The 7,390-nt window shown below is 38.0% G+C and overlaps 2 pseudogenes; both read left to right on the top strand.

The window, feature by feature from the left end:
• Positions 1–508: 508 nt before the first annotated feature.
• On the top strand, positions 509–1,080 carry LOC127678073 (rRNA-processing protein FCF1 homolog; annotated as a pseudogene).
• A 1,186-nt stretch (positions 1,081–2,266) lies between these two features.
• On the top strand, positions 2,267–2,400 carry LOC127679630 (uncharacterized; annotated as a pseudogene).
• Positions 2,401–7,390: the final 4,990 nt, after the last annotated feature.

Genomic DNA, 7,390 nt, shown 5'->3' with positions numbered 1-7,390 from the left:
GTACCAAGGTGGTGCCATGTCTGCATCTAGTTCATATTTGTTTGTTTTGTCCTTCCTTAGATGATAAAGTCATTGAGGATAAAAATAGTGTCTCAATGTCTTTGTAGTATTGTTAAGATCTAAGCGACATCATGCAACAGATCTCATGTAAGAGGTTTATTGGGGGAAGGGTGTACAGAGACTGCCTCTAGGTAAGAGTGGAGGGCTAAAAGAAAATGGGGGTATGGAGACACTGGCTTTTTATAAGGTGATATAGTGCATGTGCATAGGGAGGTGATACCATACATGTGGGGACAATAGGAATGTGTCACATCTTGGCAGCTAATGATGAACTGTTCTGATGTCCCTTGGTCCCTGGGGCAGGTGATGGAGATGCCTCTTGGCTAACAAGTATGTTTATCAAGGTGTTAAATATTTAGTAAGTTTTCAAAGAATACTTTTGAAAATAAAAGAGGGAAGAGGTGGATTCCAGAACAAACAGGAGTGCAGCATGAGCACGGAGAAGCAAAAGAAAATAAGGAAATATGTAACTATGAATCAAGTGCTTAGTCTCAGAGATGAATGACTCAAAGAAAAGGATAGGTTGACGGCTAAGAAGAAATAGAAGAAAGATCTAAGTGCACTGAAGGAAAGAGAAGTACCCAAGCATCCTTCCTACTTGTTCTTCCAGTATAATACACAGCTGGGTCCACCTTCCTATACATCCTTGCCAATACTAACTTCATCAACTTTTCCATTAAAGACAAACTGGACTTAGTGCAGCCGATGATAGACTGTCTGTATGCCAAATGTATTCCTTGTATAACTGATTGTGTAATGGCTGAAATTGAGAAATTGGGACAGAAGAATTGTTTTGTGGCACCAAGAATCTCCAAGGATCCACAATTTGACCAACTGCCATGCATACACAGAGGAACCTATGCCCATGACTGTGTGGTACAGAGGGTGGGTGACTCAGCACAAATGTTACCTGGTAGCCACAGTTGACTGTGACCACAAACGAAGAATCCAGAAGATCCCTGGTGTTCTAACCACAGACACAACATCGAGAGAATGCCAGATGATTGCAGAGCCCCTTGATTCTAATTCTCACTTCACAGACTCCAACTGCCATTCCTGGATCAGCTCTTTCCTGTCAGTTCATTAAACACACTTTCTGATTTAAAAAAAAAAAAGAAGAAGAAGTCGGAAGAGGTAAATGGTAAATGTTTCTTGTTAAGACCTGAATTTGAATAGAATGTGCTCTTCTGGGAACAGAATGTAGACAGAATCTAGTGATGATTAAGGACTGGAGGAATGTAGTGGAATATAAGAATAGATGTTACTTTGTTTCTCCTGAGGATGTCGCAGTAATGCTGGAATGCAGTCTAGGGTGCTCTGGTGATGAGCTGAGGTCTGCTGACTTACCCTCACAATGGAGATGGACCTCTTCACTGTGGGCTTGGAGTGAAGGCAATCAGGATTCAAGGCTTGATTGCTTAGCCCTCCCTGCCTTCAGATTCCACTGATTTTTAATACAGTGTGTCTTGGCTAAAGGACAGAATATTAACTCAAATGTCATGCTTTTTAGGCAGGTTGTCTGTAAGGTGCCAATTGTGTAATGGCCAACAAAGTTGGAATTATGGTATTAATAACAGTCAGCTTGTGATCCCATAATCAAAAGTGAGGAGTGAGAACAAAGCTGTGCTCCAGCAGATGGCTCAGAATTTCTGGCCTTTCAGTCTGGACATGTTTATCCATGGGGTGCACTTTGATTCAGCAGAAAGGCCTGCTGCTGTCTCTAATGTCCTAGACCCAGGAGACCTGTCAGTATTTTCCAAATAAACTACTTAACGGTATACCTGGGAAGAAGGGTTTTTTTCATCTGCAGATAGTGTCCTGGTCCAGTTATCTTATCTGCTGGCCATTTATTACATGACTAAGAGTGTGAACAGACAGAGTTCATCATCTAAAATAAATGGATTAATTTATCCTGTTTCAGAGGTTCAAGGGACACAGATTTCCTCCCTCCTTTCATCCCTCCCTCCTTCCTTGCATTCCTCCATTCTTCTTTCCCTCTCTCCTTCTCTCCCTCCCTTCTTCCTTTATTTCTTCTCTTAATGAAATTATGCCCATCATCTTTCTGATTCACTAAGTAGGATATAATCTATACTTCTCTCAGTTTTTGTCTTCTGTTCATCAATGATTCATAATAATAATATTGCACAACTAAAATATGAGCAATTAAGTTTACTATATAAGATCAGTAATTTTAAAAGTTAACAATATCACTTCTCAGCCTTTTGGCTAAGATCAAGTGTAAAAGTTAACAATAAACATTATACCAATTTTCATTTCACATTGGCTTAGTTCTCACAATTTTGGCTGTCATTGAAATAAATCTGTTGAAAATTTTATAGGTTATTCTATTTATTTTTATTGTGAAAAAAATACTTTTTTTCTGAGAGATGGTGCAGTGGTTAAGAGCACTTGCAGAGGACCTGAGCATGCATATCAATTAATCACAACCATCTGTAATTCTAGTTCCAGGGGACCCACAGTTCTCTTCTGATTTCTGCAAGCACCAGTTACCCATGTGGTGAGAATAATTCCTGCAACCAAATATTTATATCCATAAGGTGAAAACAAATCTTTACAAAACACTTTACTATTTTATTTTCAAATGAGTTTACATGCAAAAATGTTTCCAAAGCATTGCAAAGAATTTTTGTATATCCTTCATCAGATTCTATAAATGTTAATATTTTCTCAGATTTGCTTTCTCAAAAACTTTATATAAAATTCAGTTGCAGGTATAATTCCTTCAGAGAAGTTTCAGGCAATGAAAAAATATACTTAATAGCTATTGTTATTGCATTGGTTTTTTTTATGTGTTCAATAAATTATAAAAATATTACTAGTAACAGTTAACAGTAACAAGTGCGGTAGTCTCTGCAAGTGATTTATAGACTGTATCAGTTCTATCAAAGGAAGAGAGCCACTGTTATATCAATATATATCAATACACACACATATTTATATATGAGACAAGCACAGAGTGGGTAGGGCTGCCTTATGAACCATATTGGCATACAAAGTTAGAATAGTTCCTTCTTTAGAGAGACCTCTATTCTTCTTCTGCTGCCTTTGACTGACTGGATCAGATCTATCTTGTTTAAGAAAAATAGTCATCTTTACTTAAGATAGCCAATTGCACAGATTAGCTAATCTATGAAGTCTTTGAAGTTGAGTTGTTTAAATGAATTATTGAGTATTATAGGATAGCCAATCTGATGTGTAAAAATTCATCTTTGACTATTATCCTATTTTCGCCTGTACCTCAGCTCTCTATATCCAAATACCACCAGGAGAGAGCAGGTCTCCCAGGAGTGCTGAAACACAGGCTTGCAGAAGAGACAAGCCAAAGTCACAGACTGCAAGACCAGCTAAAACCAAAGATAACCAGATGGTGAGAGGCAAGGGCAAGAACATAAGCAGCAGAAAGCAAGACTACTTAGCAACATCAGAACTTAGTTCTCCAACCACAGCAAGCCCAACACACCCCAACACACCAGAAAAGCAAGGCTCTGATTTAATATCACATCTCATGATACTGATAAAGGATTTAAGAATGACATAAATAACTCCCTTAAAGAAATACAGGAGAACACAGGTGAACAGGTAGACGCCCTTAAAAAGGACACAGAGAAATCCCTTAATGTATTACAGGAAAACACAACCAAACAGGTGAAGGAATTAAACAAAACCATCCAGTATCTAAAAATGGAAATAGAAACAATAAAGAAATCACAAAGGAAGACAATGCTGGAGATAGAAAACTCTAGGAAAGAGATCAGGAGTCATAGATACAAGCATCAACAACAGAATACAAGAGATAGAAGAGAGAATCTCAGGTGCAGAGGATACCATCGAAAACATTGACACAACAGTCAAAGAAAATGCAAAATACAAAAAGCTTGTAACCCAAAACATCCAGGAAATCCAGGACACAATGAGAAAATAAAACCTAAGGATAATAGGTATAGAAGAGAGTGAATATTCCCAACTTAAAGGGCCAGTAAATATCTTCAACAAAACTATAGAAGAAAACTTCCCTAACCTAAAGAAAGAGATGTCCATGAACATACAAGAAGCCTACAGAATTCCAAACAGATTCGACTAGAAAAATTGCTCCTGTAACATAATAGTCAAAACACCAAATGCAAAAAAACAAGGAAAGAATATTAAATGCAGTAAGAAAAACGGGTCAAGTAACATATAAAGGCAGACCTATCAGAATTACACCAGACTTCTCACCAGAGGCTATGAAAGCTAGAAGATCCTGGGCAGATGTCAGACAGACCCTCAGGGAACACAAATGCCATCCCAGACTACTATATGAAGAAAAACTCTCAATTATGATAGATGGAGAAACCAAGTTTTTCCATGAAAAAAATAAATTTACACACTATTTTTCCACAAATCCATCCCTACAAAGGATAATAGATGGAAAACCTCAACACAAGGAGGGCAACTACACACTAGAAAAAGCAAAAAAGTAATATTCTTTTAACAAACCCAAAAGAAGATAACCACACAAATATACAAATAACATCAAAATAACAGGAAACAGCAATCACTATTCCTTAATATCCCTTAACATCAATGGACTCAATTCCCCCAATAAAAAGAGATAGACTAACAGACTTGATACATAAACAGGATCCAGCATTTTGCTGCAGACAGGAAATGCAAAAATCTTAAAAATCTAAAAAAAATCATCAGATCCTACTACAAAAGTCTATACTCAACAAAACTGGAAAATCTGGATGAAATGGAGAATTTTCTAGACAGATATCAGGGACCAAAGGGGTGGTTAAATATACAGAAATCCATCTACATAATCTACTACATAAACAAACTCAAAAAGATGGCATGATTATTTCATTAGGTGCTGAAAATGCATGTGACAAAATTCAACATCCCTTCATGTTAAAAGTCTTGGAAAGATTAGGAATTCAAGGCCCATACCTGGAAATAGTAAAAGCAAAATACAACAAACTAGTAGTCAATATCAAAGTAAATGGAGAGAAAATTGAAGCAATCTCATTAAATTCAGGGACTAGACAGGCTGCCCACTCTCTCCTTATCCACATAAAACCTGAAGTTCTAGCTAGAGCAATTAGACAACAAAAGGAGGTCAAAGGGATACAAATTGGAAAGGAAGAAGTCAAACTATAGCTATTTGCAGATGATATTATAGTGTACTTAAGTGACCCCAAAAATTCCACCAGAGAACTTCTAAACCTGATAAACTGAAAGAGTTAACTCAGAAACTTTAAAAGGGTCAGGGGCTGGGTTGCATTCTTCAGACCACAAGGGGGAGGAAGAGACCGACCTAGGGGTGAGGACTCATTCCAAAGGACTGACTAGATTGACTGGACTGACTGTTGGCCACTTACCTCATCCCCAGGGGACCAATCTGCTTAAAATTATCACTGTTCTGCCAATCACATGGTGCCTAATGGTGTTTGCCACAGAGACTGCTTAAGAAGTCTGTGGGGGTTGCTCTCTCTTCATATGCAGAGTGACCCTAGCATTTTAGTTTTTTTAATAAAAAATTCCTCATGTGTAAGCAAAGACTGGTCTACTCTTATAAAACAACTTCAGCAAAGTGGCTGAATGTAAAATTAACTCAAACAAATCAATAGCCTTCCTCTACTAAAAGGATAAACGGGCTGAGAAAGAAAATAGGGAAACTTCAAGTCTCTGAAGAAAGAAATCGAAGAATACCTCAGAAGATGGAAAGATGTCCCATGGTCATGGATTGGCAGGATTAATATAGTAAAAATAGCCATCTTGCCAAAAGCAATCTACAGATTCAATGCGATCCCCATCAAAATTCCAACTCAGTTCTTCATAGATTAGAAAGAGCAATTCTCAAATTCATGTGGAATAACAATACTCCCAGGATAGCTAAAACTATTCTTAACAATAAAAGAACGTCTGGGTAAACCAGCACCCCTGACTTCAAGTTGTAAAACAAACCAATCGTGATTTTAAAAAAACCTGCATGGTATTGGTACAGTAAGGTAGATCAATGGAATAGAATTGAAGACCCAGAAATGAACCCACCTACCTATGATCACTTGATCTTTGACAAAGGGGCTAAAACCATCTAGTGGAAAAAAAGACACCATTTTCAATAAATGGTGCTGCTTCAACTGGAGGTCAGCATGTAGAAGAATGCAAATTGATCCATTCTTATCTCCCTGTACAATGAAATCCAAGTGGATCCACATAAAACCAGATGCATTGAATCTAGTAGAAGTAAAAGTGGGGAAAAACCTCAAAGACATGGGCACAAGGGAAATTTTCCTGAACAGAACACCAATGGCTTATGCTCTAAGATCAAGAATTGACAAATGGGACCTCATAAAATTGCAAAGCTTCTGTAAGGCAGAGGACACTGTCAATAGGACAAAAATGGCAGCCTACTGATTGGGAAAAGATCTTAACCTATCCTATATTTGGTAGAGGGTTAATATCTAATATATACAAAGAACTCAAGAAGTTAGACTCCAGAGGATCAAATAACCCTATTAAAAATGGGGCACAGTGCAAAACAGAATTCTAAACTGAGTAAATTCAAATGGCCAAGAAGCACCTAAAGAAATGTTCAACATTCTTAGTCATCAGGGAAATGCAAATCAAAACAACTCTGAGATTCTACCTCACACCAGTCAGAATGGATAAGATTAAAAACTCAGGTGACAGCAAGTGCTGGTGAGGATGTGGAGAAAGAGGAACACTCCTCCTCTGCTGGTGGGATTGCAAGCTGGTACAACCACTCTAGAAATTAATCTTGTGGTTCCTGAGAAAATTGGTAATAGTTCTATCTGAAGACCCAGCTATACCATTCTTGGGCATATACCCAAAAGATGCCCCACCATACCACAAGTTCTGGTACCCCACCATGCTTATAGTAGCCTTGTTTGTAATAGCCAGAAGCTGGAAACAACCCAGATATTCCTCAACAGAAGAATGGGTACAGAAAGTGTGGTTCATTTGCATAATGTAATACTCTTCCAGGTATTAAAAATGAGGAAATCATGAATTTTGCAGGCAAATAGAGAGAACTAGAAAATGTCATCCTGAGTGAGGTAACTCAGACCCAAAACAACATATATGGCATGTACTCACTGATTAGTGAACATTACCCAAAAAGCACAGAATTCCTAGGACACAACCCACAGACACATAAGAAGTGTAACAAATAGAAAGGCCCAAGTGAGGATGTTTCAATTCTACTTAGAAGGGGGAAGGAAATAATCACAGGAGGCAGAGGGAGGGAGAGAGAGGAGGAAGGGAAAGGGTGAACAGGATAAGGTATAGGGGCTGGAGCAGGAGA

Source organism: Apodemus sylvaticus, chromosome 2, assembly GCF_947179515.1.
Source record: "Apodemus sylvaticus chromosome 2, mApoSyl1.1, whole genome shotgun sequence".
In the NCBI taxonomy this organism is placed as follows: Eukaryota; Metazoa; Chordata; class Mammalia; order Rodentia; family Muridae; genus Apodemus; species Apodemus sylvaticus.
This window is presented reverse-complemented; position numbering and strand designations above follow the sequence as displayed.